Source organism: Typopeltis vanoorti, chromosome 26, assembly GCF_054136105.1.
Source record: "Typopeltis vanoorti isolate ZY-2024b chromosome 26, IOZ_Tvanoo_1.0, whole genome shotgun sequence".
Taxonomy (NCBI): domain Eukaryota; kingdom Metazoa; phylum Arthropoda; class Arachnida; order Uropygi; family Thelyphonidae; genus Typopeltis; species Typopeltis vanoorti.
The window spans coordinates 17,468,080-17,485,493 of record NC_143574.1 but is presented as its reverse complement, the minus strand read 5'-3'; the positions used below and the strand labels follow the sequence as shown (position 1 = coordinate 17,485,493).

General features: G+C 35.3%; 1 protein-coding gene across 2 annotated transcripts in view; it reads right to left on the bottom strand.

Moving 5' to 3' along the window:
- LOC150092369 (mitoferrin-1-like) overlaps positions 1 to 17,414 on the bottom strand; it is a 140,825-nt gene that overhangs the window by 43,204 nt on the left and 80,207 nt on the right. The gene's annotated exons all lie outside the window — the stretch shown is intronic.

Below are 17,414 nucleotides of genomic sequence, written 5' to 3'. Positions count from 1 at the left end.
TTAATATAATTCAGTAACAAGGTTAAGTTTCTAATAATCTGAACTTCTATAAATAACATATAACAATATATAAAATATATGACAATAATATATATAACATATAATTATATATAACAATTTCAAGAGACATTTTGCATCATCTGGACACAAATAAAATAATATAGTCAGTAGATTCTTGTTAACAGCGGCAGTCATTTTATTGGGACAAGTTTAGAAGAACAACAACTAGATGAGAATATGTCAAGATGAGAACATATAAATTTGCTTCGTTTATTTGGAACACAATGCTGTTTAATTGGGCCAGCCAGTCAATAACCTCTATCACTAGGAGTTTAGTAAAATTATGCAATCATACTTCAAAAATTTAGTGCTGATGACATCTATAATGTAATGAAATGGGGCTATTTTACTGTGCTACATCAGATAGTTCCCTGTGTTATAAACACGTTGCACTGTTTGGATCAAAGAAAGTAATGGAACATGTAACAGTGTTAAGCTGTCCAAGCATGTCAAGAACTGATAAATGATAAACTGATAAATGCGGGTATTAGAAAAAAGGGGCAAGGCCTCAATGTGCAGCACTATGCCACCAAAAATATTTAAGAAGTGGATTATGAGTTGGGACATAGAATTACAACAGAAATTGAGAAAACTTTTACTGGTTCTTGAGAAATGGTAAGGAGGTGAGTGCAAAAAGTTACATGCAATACTGTTTACCAATAGTTGGTGAGGAATAAGCAACATTCAAAGGCCATTGAAAACTGTTTTGCTCACTGTAGTTTTAAGCATTCAATCATGGATATGCCAGACATGGCATATCTATGATTAGTGCAAATGACACTAATCATGGATATAATAATGACATCATATTGGAAGTAAACCACATCAGAAACTATGAAGGGTAGTTTATATCCATTGGTAATAATCTTCAATAATATAATGAAAATTCAAAACAATTCCAAGGCCATTCAAAATCGTTTTGTTCACTGTAGTTTTAAGCATTCAATCATGGATATACCATATCTGGCATATCCATGATTAGTGTAAATGACATCATTCTGGAAGTAAACCACTTCAGAAACTATGAAGAGTAGTTTGTATCCATTGACAATAGTCTTCAATAATAATATAATGAAAATTAAGATTTTGAGGACAACATTACTGCAATTTCATCTATGAAACAGACTTAATTTACATATATATTTTTATTTGTATAAAATTTTGCCTAGTATCAAGGGCATTTACAGCATGACTCAAATTAAACAACAGAACAGAACCGGTATATTCAACAATGAAACATGTGAACTGCACAAACATGATGTAGAACTTCATGGTAAACTTAACTTTAAGCAGATTAAAAAATTATTTATTAATTAAAAACAAGAAAGTGATGAGGATGACACTCCCAAAACTGAATGAGTGAGTACTCAGGATGCTAGAAAATTTATTGTTAGATTATGACTATTTCATGCAGGAAGGCAATGTAACATCTACACTAGATACCTGCACTGATTTTGTTCAGTTGCTATTTTATCAAAAAAAAAAAAAAAAAAAAAAAAAAAAAAAAAAAAAAAAACATTCAAACAATTCCTACATCATCAAACAGCATGCATATTTAACACATATATAAATGAAATTATTTTTATATGGAAAACATTCTACTTTACTTAAAGCCAGTTATTTAAGTTTATCTATACGTCAGTAAATTTTGCTACTCAATAAATGAAAAACTTGTATTTTGCTTCATGTACATGCATGCACCTCTTAAATTCTTCACATGCAATTTTGTGTAATTAGGGTATTAGGTCAACTTATGCTATTCCCAATGTGGCTCAATTAACTGTATATACAGTTCATTGAAAGAATGGCACTGAATTTCACTCACTACAAGAAATTCCTAAAAAAAGTTTCCTGGTAAACCAAAGCTTTATAGGATCAAAACTATTATAGATTTGGTCCCCAGGATTTGAAGGGGATAAATTAACTGTGGAAAGGGTACAAAGGCAGATAACAAAGATGGTTTCAGGACTGTACAATGATAGTTATGAGGATCGGCTGAAGGAATGTGGACTGCAGAGATAGAAGACTCAATGGGAGGAGTTATACTGGAGGAAGTAGAGGAGACAAGAGATCTGGGGTTAATGATTGATAGAAAACTGAAATTTAGAGGACATATTGCAAAGGTGGTGAAGGTAACACAGAGGATTGCTGCAATAATAAGAAGGACATTGACCCGCAGAGATAAAAGAGTTATCATTCTGTTGTATAAGACCCTGATCAGACCACACTTAGACTATTGTTCTCAGATTTGGTCCCCAGGATTTGAAGGGGATAAATTAACTGGAAAGGGTACAAAGGCAGATAACAGAGATGGTTTCAGGACTGTACAATGTTAATAATGAGGATCAGCTAAGGGAATGTGGACTGCAGAGTTTGGTGGATAGAAGAAGGAGAGGTGATATGATTGAGACTTTTAAACTGTTGAGAGGTGGTTACAGAGTTGACACTGGGGAGTTCTTTCGCTTGGTTGAACAGCGGGAAGGAGTGATGACAAGAGGCCATCCCTGGAAGTTACGAAAAAAATCTGTGAGCAAGAGGGTGAGGAGTGGTTTCTTTGCATGGAGGGTGGTTGAACCATGGAATGCGTTGCCTGATGGAGTGGTGAGAGCGAGAACGGTCAATGAGTTTAAGGAGTGGTATGATAGACTTTGTGTTTCTTAGGAAGGACCTCCCACGATGAGTCTTTTGACTCCATGGAGGCCTGAATAATAATAATAAAGCTATTATAAAAGCAATTTCCTACCACAAACTATACCTTTTGGTATCTACAAGGTTGCTAAAGTAATAGGCTAGCCTACTAATCAATTAAAATGCAGTTCTGTTCATTCCGGTTCTCTATTTTACCTTGATCCTAAATGAAAAGACTCCAGTGTGAGTGCTTTGTTTCTTATGCACACCAATTTCTCTTGCATGGTTATACTGTTGTTACAACCATATGCCTGGGGAAAGAGTGTCCTAGGTTCAATTCCCGTCGGAGACATGAGAAGCTTAAGGATCTTCCTCAACCATAGCCAAGTTAGCCGTTCTTTGGCATGGACAGCAGGGTTTTTCCCTCAGTTTATCTGGGGTTTTTCATCCCACAAGCAGGCAAACCGGCTACATGAACACACGGATCTACAGCCATAAATACTCAAACCCCCATGAGGGGGCTCAACTCACCCCAATTGTGGACGGGGGAGAAAAGGGAGGTAACTCCATATGAATAAATAAATAAACTATACTGGTCTTGCACGTTTTTCTCTTATTTGTTTGTATTCTTTTTTGTTCATGAGTAATGACTAATTTTTCAAATATGAATACCAAATAACAGATGAAAGTCAATAGCTGTATCTACTTTACCTTAATATCATAAGAGACATTTTATAAATTTTTCCCTAAGAAATGTTATTTAAGAGGTCTATAATATTGTTTGCCCCCCCCCCCCCCCCCCCCCCAAGTTCGATCTTTAAGGAAATACTAACTGCATCAATCCATGTAAATCTTGTTCTTCCTCTGAGTTTTTTCCCCTGGTAATCCTGGTGCAAATACCTGTTTTGCTAACCTTTCCACTCTCCATTCTATATAAGTGACCATACCAACTCTTAGATTAGCTCTTCTCACATTAACATTGATGAACAATGTTAATGAAGATCCTTTCTAATATCTTCATTTTTAATATGATTCTGCCATTGATGATACAAATTCAATGATTTTCATTTGCCTGTTATCATCTCTTGTTCTGGTCTTCAATGAACTGTTTTATTTCTGGCTCAGAACCACAAGATAAAAGTCGTTTGAACACTTTTGTATACTGTTATTTGGTATTATAACTAATTTCTCTTATAAACAACAAATTACACAATAACCACAATAAACAATAATTATTTTTAATGAAAGTACAGCAACCATCTAAAAATGGTTGCTGCAAGCCAGAATTAACATTAATAAATAATATTAAACTATTTTTGATGTTCACACCAAATGAGAATCTTCCAATTTTTTTGTGGGGGAGGGGGATGAATGTATCTGCCAACAAAGGCAGATTTTCCATAATTGCTGGTTGACAAAGTACAGGAAGCTGTGCAAGTAAGAAGGATGTCCAAGAATGGTAAACTACCAACATTTTCTTTTCCATGGTGAAATGAATACATGGATAAAGACTATTAATTTGTTGAAGGAAAGTGAGTTCATTTTCAGAATGAGGCCATATAGCAAAATCATCATCAACTTAAGGAAACCAAAGAGAGGGTTGGGGATGAATGGATGAAAACAAGGTATCCCCAAGATGGTTAAAAAAATAGTTTGCCAGAGGTAGACACAGAGGGCTATCCATGGCAGTACCTTCAACCTGTCTACAGATATTTTTTTTTCAGCTGAAATATACTGATTGCATAATGAATTCAAAAACTCACATCAGGAGGAAAATCATCATATAGTAAACTAATAGCATCAGATAATGGAATGTTAGCAAATAGAGAAACAATGTTAAAGCTGGCAAACATATCAGACTCTTGTATTTGAATATTCTTGATTTTTTCGAGAAAATATGTTGATTACTTGATGAATGATCTGGATCATCCTATATGGGCAGTTAATAAATGTTAAAGAAATTTAGCAATTCTATAGATGCGAGAGTCAATACAATTCATGATGGGTCTCTCAGTGGACAACTTTTTTATGAATTTTTGGGAGACCATATAAACAAAGAGTCCTTCCAAAATGGGTGCAGAACTTATCCAAAGTATTTTGATCCTAGCTAGGCTAGCAACATCTGTAAGGGACTTATTTAATTGTTTAATTTGTGTTTTTGTAGAATTAGAACTAATTTCTTGATAGATGAAGGTATCCTGTAAAAGGGAGCCTATCTTCCTCTCCTAGTCAGCCTTATCCATTACCACTACAGCTTTTCCTTTATCTGCTTTCGAAATAGATATATGGTTCTTTTTTCTTAATGAAAAGAACAACGGATGGATTTCAGTACCAGATAAATTACATGGAGGTAATTTGCTTCTAAAGAGAGAGTAAAGCAGTAATTTTAAATTGGGAGACTGAATATTAGTTTATTAGCATCTTCACTTGAAAGTACTGATAAGTTGTGTTCAATGTTATGTAAAAAAATCAAGATACAGAATGGATTTAGTACCACAGCAAAATCATGCACTTTAGCCAACACAATCTTATACAAATCACAAATGCATTTAGCCATCGATGGGGTGAGGCTCCCTCAAAATGCTCGACTCAATACAGAGGAGAGCAATCAGACTTATTAATGACCCATCTCTTAACAACTCCCACCCCCCTTTCGCACAGATGACCAGTCTCTACACTATGTGTTTTCTACAAATATTTACATGGAAAATGTTCATCCGAAATAGCATCAATAATTCTTAGTACATTGCTTGTTGGAACACGTGCAGCTGCTGCTCAACATCCGTACACAGTGCACCTTGAAACCCACAGGACAAGTTTCTTCTTCTCTTCCTTCATCTCTGCAACTGTTATACTATGGAAGTCTTCCCCTTGATGTGTTCCCTAAGGAATACAATACACAGTCATTCAAATCCAATGTGAACAAGTACCTTCTTTCCCAACCCACACACGGTACTAATGTACTATAGGTTGATCTACCAACCTCTTGTGTATGGGCTCAACATAAAAAAAAAACAAAAAAAACACTGGTTTCAGCAATCAGACAACTGGAGTTCATAAATGTTCATAACTCAATTATTAGTAGGAGTGTTGTCAGCTGTAAATTTTTGCTCATGATATAATGATTCATATTTTTGTATGAATCTGTAGAAACGTCTTCCATAAGAGTAGGTTAAAGACTGTTTGGAAACACACAAAACAATATCCAGAATAGCTGAAATCCTTCTTTCAAGATCTAAAATAGATGAATATTAGATGCTAAATCTTTTTTAGCCAATCAAAGTAGGTTCTGTATCAAGGAAAAACTTAAGTGAACTCCAGGTGACCAAATAGTCTCTAAATCTAGTAAACATAGGAATAATTTTTGTATCATGACATTTTTTGAGAAAGGCAACCCAAGCATGAAGCTTATCTTGTAAATCGACAGGCAGGCCATTCTGTGAAAAAAATAATTAATCAACATTAATATTAGATTCAATACTTGAAACCTTAAAAAGTCTGGTGGGGCACAGCATAGTATTGATGCTGAACACAGTATCCAGTGGGATGAAGTTCATCATCTTCATAAAAGCAGTTTTAAATATGAATGCCTTTTTTTAAAGAGAGTGATGAAGCCCTGTTACCTCAGCCTAACCTGAATTAAAATGATTGTCTCTCTCAACCAAAAATTTGAGAGATTCTCATTTTATGTAACACATTAAAAATAGTTTATTTATTAATATTAATTTCAGGCTCATGGCAACTGTTTTTAATTAGAAAACCAATTGATGCATGTATGTTGTATTCTTGTTGATTGATATGCTTGTTTCTACACAGTGATGATGTAGTGTTATTTTCAGTTAAAATATTTATACTTTCATTAAAGTTAATTACTGTGGTTATTGTGTAATTGTTTAGTTATGCCACAGGTACCTTTAAAGATTAATTTTTCTTATACCATATAAATTTCTTCAACTGCCTCTCCACCATACCAGCTTTTCTGATTCTACTAGAGCTGACTCTTAAACTGAACCCTAGAGGGCTATCTAGAGGTCATCAAGTATGGAAAATCTCATTATAACAAAATATACATGTGGATCCTATACTGAATTTACTATATTGAAAATTAACTGTGTATATTCCAATATTTATTTTGTCACATCAAAAACACTTCGGCTTTTAAAGAATGAAGAAAACCCACCAGGGGTTCTGGCCAAATGTCCAATTTTCACTATCTCATGGTGCACCTTGTTAATAAGTATCTACTGAACAAGTGAGGATGGGCTGGCAATTCAGGATTTAGACAACCAATATAACATGACAACTCAGCATGATAGAATTTCATGCCATCTAGGTAATAGTGAAAAGTCAGCTATTGGAACAAATCCCAACTCAATAATTGCAGAGTACAAAATTGTTAACATCAACATAAGAAGCACTGGCAGAAAAGAAATGGAAATAGAAGAATCGGATAAGTACTACACAGACATAATAGATGTTGCTAAAACAAAGAAGACAAAAACAGGTGAGATTTTCTAAATAACAAATACAAGATGTTATGTTCAAGCAATAATGATCAAGGAAAAGGAACTGCTATAGCAGTCAACACTAAATATGAGGATAATCTTCCTGCACGACAGGCAATATCAAGTAGAGTGACGTGGGGAAATATCAGAATGGAGAAATGAACGATGAGATTTATTGTATTTATGGTCAAACAGAAAGTTCTTCTAAAGAGAAAATTTTTGAAACATTAGAGAAGGTAGCTGACACAAAAAGAAAGGAAAAGTTTCCTTAAAGATCTAAATACAAAGAAAACAGGAACCAAACCTTGGAGATTCAGTGGCAAGCTCTGAAGAAAACATTGATTGATTCAGCCAGAGAGGCATGTGGTGAGGTTGTCTGCATGGATAGAAAAATCAGAACTCCATGCAAGATACAGGAAGTTAAAGAGGCAGTGAAGAAAAAGAAATATATATAAGTAGAAAGCATATCAAAAGTCCTGGCAAATAACTTAGCTTGTGCTCTTAGAGAATACAGAGACAAATGCAAGAATGCTAAACACTGTGTAAAACTACCTAAACAAAAGTCATGGGAGGACTTTGGCAAGAATATAGAAAATAAATATCAAGAAGGTGGTAAAATATTCTGGAGGTTGTTGGAAAAGTTCAGAAATGGAGGAAAGAGTGCTGTAAAAGGAATTAGAGATGATAAAGGTGACATGAAAACTGGTGAAAAAGATATCCTTGATGTATGGAGTAATTACTATGAAAAATTGCTAAATGAAACAATCACTGACAACACAGTAATAAAAAACACTCAACAGGCATGCAATCAGGAATACATATCCATACATTAGATTTTCACTTTAAGCCAAATAGTTGAGAAATCATGGGAATATAACTCTCTCTCTCGGATCTACTCATGTCCAAGGACTCGTGACCTTCCTGATGATGCTTCGCCGTTTCTTTCTCTCCTGTGCTTCTCTTATTGCTTGTTCTAGTTTGAGTCCAGTGATTCTTGACATTTGGTCAATCCACCTGTAGGGATGTTTTCCTCTTTTTCTTTTCCCACACGGTTTACTCTGGATGATTATTTTTTCTAGGCAGTTGCCTTTCCTTCTACATATGTGTCCAAAATATTGCACTATTCTCTTGTCAATTATGTTTATCAGTCTTGTGTGGATATTCAGTTCTTCTAGGATACTTTTGCTTGTTCGTTTTGCTTTCCAAGACACTCTTAACAATCTTCTCCAGCACCAGAGCTTGAACACTCAATTCTCCTTCTGTCATCTTTTGTCACTGTCCAAGACCCAAGAGCATAGAGAAAGATCGAAAAAACTAAGGTTTCTATAAGCTTAATTTTGGTCTTTTTGGAGATGTGTCTGTCTTCCCAGATCTTAGTTAAATCAATCATCGCTTTCTTAGCTAGTGCTATTCTTCTTCTTATCTCTTTTTTTACATCCATCTTTTTTAATTATTATCACTCCAAGGTAATTGAAATTGTCGACAATTTCAATTTCTTCTATACCTATCTCTTCTGCATTGTTTAAAACCATTATTTTGGTTTTGTCTGATTTATTTGCAAAACATGGCTTAAACTTTCCCATTCTAATTGATTTAAGATGAATTTTAACTCTTGTTCATTTGCTGCTATTATCACCGTATCGTAGGTTAGTGATTGTTCGGCCACCTAATTTAAAATTGCCTCCATTCCACTTTTCTAGTCATCTTTGTTTTGATCCTTTTTCAAATTGGAATGCAGGGGACACAGAGTTTTCAATTCTTACTGTTGCTTGATTTCATTGATATAAGTTCTTTATGAGGATTACTAGATGGTTTGGTATTCCTGCATGATGCCCACATCATACAGTCAAAGGACTTGGAGTAATCTATAAAGCATAGATAAAGGCTTAAGTTGAATTCCCTTACTTTTTCAATTATTTGTTTGATGTTAGATATATGATCTCTAGTTCCTTGACCTTTTCTGAATCCTGCTTGTTCTTCTGAGATCTGATGGTCTATAAAACTTTGTAATCTTTCCTTAATAACGTATAGTAAAATCTTGCTGGTATGTGAGATAAGGGCAATGGTGGGGTAGTTTTCACATTTGTTGTGATTGCCTTTTTTGGAGATTGGGATAATGGTGGAACTAGCCCAGTCATTTGGCCATCTTCCAGATTTTGTTGCATAAATCATGTATCCAGTTGACTGCATTCTCTCCAAGGTATTTCAGCTGATACTGAATCAGGACTTGGAGCTTTGTTATTCCTTAATTTTTTGGTTGCTTGTTCTACTTCACTTCTGAGGATCTCTGGTTCCATTTCCATGTTTTCAATAACTCTTTCGTCTTCTTGTTGAATAGCTGGGTCCTTGTAAAGCTCGGTGCAATACTCGTTCCGTCTTCTGGCTATGTCATTAGTGTCAGTTAAGATCTTGCCATTTTCCTCTGCAATTATATTGTTTTGGTTATATCCTTAACCTTCTCGAATAAATCTGTTGTTTCATTAGAGTTGGAGTGCCTTTATTTCTTTACAGATATTTTGGATATAGCTATTTTATCTTTTTGACAAGATTTCTTAATAGCTTTATTTAGGTTCAGGTAATTTGGGTTTTGCCAATCTGTTGTTTTAATTTGTTACCTTTTTTCAATTCCAGGGTTTCTTTTGTAATTTATGGACTATCATTCTTCTTTTTTATTGGGATGTTTTTATCTGCAGATTTTGCAATGGTTTGTTTTAAGTGTGTCCAATGATTCAATGCTTTGTTCCTGAGGTATGCTTTTTTGTTTATTGAGCTCTGCTTCAATGTCCATTGTAAATTTGTTGTCCATTTGTCAAAGTCATATCTTCTGTTGCTGTTATTCTTGTTTGCTTTCAGATGGATCTTTAAATTAGAGATTAATAATTGATGGTCTCATCCACAGTCTGCACCTGGCAGTGTTTTGGTTTACTGATTAGTGTCCTCCCTCTTCTGTCGATTAAAATGCAGTCGATTTGATTCTTACATCAATTCCCAGATGCTACCCAGCATAGTCTCCTCTTATGCTGTTGTAACAGTGTTAGAGATTGCGAATTTCCTTTCAATGCAGAACTCCAATAATTTTTCTCCTCATTTGTTTCTAATTCCCAGTCCATATTTTCCAATGATTCCATTTAAGTGATCCCCATGTGCACTGGATCTCACTTTAGCATTGAAGTCTCCTAGACCTATTCGAATATCCTTTCTTGGTATTGTATCCATTATTGTTTCATTTAGGTCTTTGTAGAATTTCTCACTTACTTCATCTTCTGCATTTGATGTGGGTGCATAAACTTGTATTAGCATTGTTGGAATTGGGTTGGTGTTTAATCTTACTGTTATGATTCTGTCACAGACTGGGTTGTATCCTTTTACTGCTTTACTTATCTTTTTATTAACAATGATGGCAACTCCTTTTCACTGTTATTGTCTAGACCAGAGAAAAACACCTTGTTTCTCTTATGTGTTGTAAAATGACAAAGTTCTTTCCAGTAAGTTTCAGCCAACCCTAAGATTAGTATCTTATTGTCTTCCATTTTGTTCTGTATTATGTCTAGTTTCCCAGGTTGCAGGAGTCCTCTGATGTTCCATGTTCCTATCTTGAAGATCTTTCTGAGAGTTATTTATGATGATCTGATTGGTGATTTTGCGGGCTTGGGTTGTCATCGTTATTCCTCAACCTAGTCAAATTTGGTCTTTGTTGCACATTCCTTCCCCCCTCTGTGCTTAAAGGTACCGCTTGGTGTGTGTGGGCTGACAGCTGTCCCTCTGTTATAAATCTGCATCATGAAGAAGATTATCATGAGATAATAGTAGAGAGGTTTCCCGTTGCCTTCTCTACCGCAGTATCCTAGCCAGAGAGATGAACAATTTGTCATAGTCCAAGGTTATCATGTTGGAGCCAAGTCAGTACTTTGGATCGCCACCTCTTGTAGCACGTATCCTATAAGAGGTTAATACTAGAAGCGCTGCTGCCCACTGCTAGGTATATTAGTGGTTAGTTGAAAGAGGAGGAAACATGCCTGGCCCTCGAATACTCTAATAGCTCCAGAGAAAACGGAGGACCTTCTCCTGGGGTTAGTAAGAGAGATAAGAGATAGGTAGAAAGCTTAGAGTAAAGAACCCTTGTTAGGAGGAATGTTACTATGAGGGTAGAAGCAATAAGTGGAAGAATAAGAGAAAAGTATGATCAAAAGCTTGAAATAGATCATACTTAGCTCTGGGATCCTGGGTTAGCCATGCCCATGCCTGCAAGCCCTATGGGGGGGTGGTATATAACAAAGATCTGTATTTAAGTTTTGTAGATCAAGACAGAAAAAGCCATTAAAAGCCTTAAATGTGGTAAGGCAGTGGGAGTAGATGATATTCGACCAGAAATGCTCAAGTATAGAGATATAAAATTCTTAGTGGCGGCACTGCATAGTTCAGAAGGCCTGGACAGAGGGATGAATTCCAGATGATTGGAGTAGACTCTCATAGTACCCATATATAAAAAGTGGAATAAAACTGAATGTAAGAATTATAGAGGTATTTCCCTATTGAGTGTTCCTGGTAAGATTTATGCAAGTATACTTGAGAAATGGTTGAGAAGGATTGTGGAAAGGAGGCTTGGTGAAGAACAAGCTGGATTCAGGTGTAATAGAGGCTGTCAGGATCAGATTTTCACTTTATGACATATAGTTGAGAAATCATGGGAATATAACAAAGATCTATATTTAAGTTTTGTAGATCTGGAAAAGGCATATGACAAGGTGCCAAGAGAAAAGCTATTCGAAATGCTACAGTCCTAGCTGTCAATGGGGCATTATATCAAGCAATACTTAGTCTTTATTGGAGTTGTAAGTCAGCAGTTAGAATTGAAGGAAGTATAGGAAGATCTGGTGTTCAGACAAGGATGTACATTATTTCCTCTGTTATTTATTATCTATATGGATCAGATGATGAAGGAAAGTGGTATTAAACGTGATATCAAAATTGGAGATGTTAATGTCAGCTCTTTGCTTTATGCAGATGATGTTATACTTCTAAATAAATCCAGTACAAGTCTGCAAGATTCCCTGACTAAACTGAATAACTATTGTAATAGACTGCGTATGAAGATCAGCAATAGCAAGGCAAAGACAATGAAAATAGGCAGAAGCACTAAAAATATCAACTGCACTGCAAATAGAGAACCTATAGAACAAGTAAAGCATTTCAGCTACTTAGGCACAATTTTTAGTAAAAAGGTAAATAAAATATGGAAATAGACAACAAGATCAACAAAGCTGGTAAGGTAGGAAGTCAACTGAATAATTTATATGGAATAAGAGAGAAATTAGTCAAAACACTAAATTAGCTGTATACAAGACAGTGTTCAAACTAATTTTAACTTATGGATCTGAGGGATGGGTTAGAAATAAAACACTTGACCTAAGTCTAGAGACAGAAGATATGAGAGTCCTGAAAAAGATTAGAGGCATGAACAGATGGCATCAATGGCAATATCATATTAAAAAAGGATTAAAAAAACATTGTTAGCATTCAGGAATGTGTTAGCAGAGCTAATCTCAGGTGGTATGGTCATTTAAACGGAAGTGACCACACCACTCACTTTTGAATGGGGAAGGAAAGATTAGCAAAACAAGTGATCTCTGCCAGGTTGGCAGGAAAAAGACCCAGAGGAAGACCAAGATATAGGTGAATTGATACAGTAAAAAGTGCCTTAGAAGATAGAAATATAAGATCTGAGAATGTTGGAGTTTTGATAGGTAACACATTGATTTGGAGGAAAATTATAGATTGGAAGTTAGTAATGATGTAAATTTTTCATGTAGTACTATCATAACCTGTACACCTCTTGAAGGTACATATCAGGAATTTGATGATGCTTGAGGTTAGGGGAGTGCTTTGTAGCTGATGCTGCTTCTAAAATAGTCTTGCAGACCTACAGTGACTTATCTTATATGCAGCAGGTGCTTTACTTAAACTGCGTGAAAGAATATCCAGAGCATGATTTGCCATACAGATGATCACAGATGTAATTTTTGTATTCTTCAAAGCAGATGTGACCTTTTCTACCATTCTGTCCAAAGTAAGCTAAACTGCAGGCACAAATACTTTATACATCCCACAATGTGCAAGAGGATGAAACTGATCCCCCAGGAGAACAGATGATAGGTAACTGGTTAAATGTGTGGTTTACTTTACTAGTGGCATGGAGATTATATTTATGGAATATCTAAAATGATAGTCAAAGTTCTTCATAAATATAATTTCGATAGGAAGCATGCAGTATTTTCTCTAATTTGTAATGATTGTAGCCACTGGCTGGAAAAAAGTGGTACGAAAGTAACACTCGAATTCAGTTTCAATTACTGGGTCATTTGAACAAATAGTCCTGGCTCAGTATGTGTGAGTTTTTGAGAATGCTGCACAAATGAGATGGATGGTAGTGGTATGACTGCTTAAGCACCTCTTCTATAATTAGAAAAGGATAATGAATCATTTGGTAGTTGTGTCACTAATATGTCTAGGAAGGAGAGACAGTTATTAATTTCTTTTTCTATAGTGAAGTGTATGTTTATATGTGGACTGTTTAAATGTACTACAACTGTAATGAATCACAGTCAAACTGTTGGTTTATGTTGCCTATTTGAGTGCTTGGAAATTCCAAGAAGAAATTAGCTAGAATGTGTACATGTGTGTGTATATATGAGGGGAGGGGAGGGGGAAAGACCCATTGCAATCCCATTTAGTTGTTTGTATATGTTTCATAAAAACATCCTGAATCAAAAGGTGAATCAGAATAATATAAAATATCAGAGGCAAGATGTGGCAGTGTCACATGATAAGCAACACAAAAATGTCAAAACTAACCATAATGTCTAAATGTTTCAGAATAAGATTTTGTTCATTAAGGTTTTAAGGTGAATGGACATTTTTATAAAGGGGGAAGAATTGCTAATTGTTTGGTAAGTTTGTAGGTGAATAAGGAGTATTAGGTATGTGAATTTTTGAAACCTCATATATCGTAAGTGGTTTGATGTGTTAAGGTAGAAGTTTTTTTTTGGTAATTGAGCCAAGATGCAACTTTTTTAAAATAATTTATATCCTCTTTCCTTTTGAGATTTGGTATGATCCCAATCTATAACACTGGCGAACAAAAAAAATTTTTTTTCCTGCTGATTATGATCTGACACTTGTTTTTTACTAATTTGGGTGCGCTGATTTCAAATATTATTCAAAGTGGTGCGCAGATCAGAATCGGAGCTCTCGCTTGTTAGCAAACAAATAAATGTGTAAGAACCTGCAATGGCACGTACTGGCGCTTTGAATGCGAGAGAGGCCGATAACTGACCTAATACATTTAGGTGATGAAAAGTAGGCGATGACAACTGCCTAAAACAAATGAATGCTATATGCGTCATAGCGGGCAAAGAACGATCGAAATCAGTCAATCATTAATCGATCGTGAAAGTATGATGAGCACTTATAACGTTTCAATAAAGTCTCTGTTTTTTTTTGTCTTGTTAATTGCATGTTAGTCGGCAGTGAAGAAAATACATGATGTCTACTACTCGAAATTGTGTCAATAGTGTAGATTCCTTCTGCTACATTTGTGGCAGCTTTACTGTTCCCAGTCAAAGGACAAATATCACTGATTTCGTTAAGAAAGTGTACTTTGCATACTTTGACGTAAAAATTGCAGATCAGGTCATGGGCTCCAAATAAAGTGTGTAAGTCATGTGTAGAAAATTTACGACAGTGGAGCAAGGGAAAACGCCAAAAATTAGCTTTTGGCATTCCAATGATTTGGCATGAACCGAAAAATCACGTAGATGATTGCTATTTTTGTTTAGTTCAGACTTCTGGTTATAATAAGAAGAATAAGAAAAAATTGTGTATCCAAATCTCGACTCGGCAATTCGGCCGTTGCTCGTTCCAATAAAATAGCCGTGCCAATTTATAAAGGACTTCCTTTACTTGAGGAGCAAGATCCGGATGTTGATTTAGACAATGAAAATTTAATTTCTAGTTCTGGACCGCAACGTTTTACTCAAGCGGAATTGAATGACTTAGTAAGAGATTTGGGCCTATCAAAGGAATCATCGGAATTGTTAGCTTCAAGATTAAATGAAAAAACTTACTAGAGCAAGATACGAAGATAACTTTTTATCGTAGCAGGGAAAGTAATCTTGTACAATATTTTAAACACGAGTGTGGGTTTGTTTACTGTAACAATGTGTCAGGTTTACTAACTGAAATGAGTGTTGTACAATATCATCCAAATGAGTGGCGTTTATTTATCGACAGTTCAAGCAGAAGTCTCAAGTGTGTCTTACTACACAATGGGAATGTATATGGCTCAATTCCTATTGGCTATTCAGTCCACTTAAAGGAAACATATGAGGACATTAAAAAGGTTCTGAAGTTATCAAAATATACAGACCATAACTGGATCATCTGTGTGGATCTTAAAATGGTGAACTTTTTACTTGGCTTTCAAAGAGGATATACAAAGTCTCCGTGTTTTCTATGCTTCTGGGATAGTCGAGCAAGAAACCAACACTGGAGCCAGAAACATTGACCTCTTAGAATATCCTTAAATGTTGGAGAACAGAATGTTATAAATCAACCTTTAATCGACAGAGAAAAAATCATTTTTCCACCTCTACACACCAAACTAGGTCTTATGAAGCAGTATGTTAAAGCTTTAGATTTACAAGGTGACTGTTTCCAATACATATGTGAAAAATTTCCACGACTTAGTTATCAAAAATTTAAAGCCAGTGTATTTGATGGACCACAAATTAGAACTTTAATGAGAGACCCAAATTTCATCAACTCTATGAACGAAATTGAGAAAGAGGCCTGGACTTTATTTATGATGGTTGCGAATAATTTTCTTGGAAACAAAAAAGCGTGCAATTACAAAGATCTAGTGGAAACAATGCTTGAAAATTTCCAGCGCCTAGGTTGCAACATGAGCATAAAGCTTCATTTCCAATACAGTCATCTTGATAGATTTCCCGAGAATTTAGGTGCTGTAAGCGATGAACAAGGCGAAAGATTTCATCAAGACTTAATAACTATGGAAGATCGGTACCAAGGAAGATGGGATTCTCACATGATGGCCGACTACTGTTGGAGTATTCAAAGGGATTGCCAAAACAGAACACACAGCAGAAATTGCTACAAACAAAAATTTATTCCCTGAAACTCACGTGTAAGTAAAATTGTTATTTTTTTATAAATATTCTTGTAATTTTTAATGAATATTGTTAAGTAATTATGTATCTAATTATCGGCCTCTCTCGCATTCAAAGGGCCAGTACGTGCTGTTGCAGGTTCTTACGCATTTATTCGTTTACTAACCAGCGAGAGCGGTGAGCGCTCCAATTCTGATCTGCGCACCGCTTTGAATAATAAGCTATATTTTTGGGAATTTTTCGAATTTCTAGATAAAAAGTTAGGAACAGATTTTTAAAAGTACATACTTTCAGAAAATAATATTAAAAAATCGATTTTTTTGATCCTCTAAATAGTACTGCCTCCTTAAAACTATCAAAAACTTACAAATTAGCAAAAAGAAAATGCCATAGGGGAAAAACCTGACGTGATAGAGAAAAATGGGTTTGATATTTGAAATCAGCGCACCCAAATTAGTAATAAACAAGTGTCATATAAAAATCAGCAAAAATTGTGTTGGACTGTGTAATCACATTTAGCCTGATTTCTCCAAATTAGCTTTGTCGTTACCCAGCCAGTAATGGGTGCCTTCTTAGGATGTGAGTTCATTTTCAGTTATGATTCGAACAGTTTCTGCAATAACTAAATTTGAGTGCTGTGTATTAACCCCATTCTCGCTCTTCTTTTTTGCTTTGTCAAACAACTTCTTTACACCCTCCATCAGAGAACACTCCTCACCTCTCCAATCATTAGTGCCAACCTAGACTATTAGTTCTTCTGCCTTAACTTTCTGCATCTGGATGGCATCACTAATATTATTAATTTTTGTGCCAGAATAGGAGAATAGTACTGAAGCTGTAATTTATGACGTGTCGGTTGTGTAAGAGAGAAGCCATATTTTGAAAAAATAAAATACCAAATTTTTCGGAGGCTAAGAAGTCTGTCTATGTGTATGATATATTCGTGCCAGATAGGCTATATGTGAAAGTCAATTGAGGTAGAGAAAATTGCTCTGGATTGAAGATCACATTTAAGATCTTTCTACAAAAGCAGAGT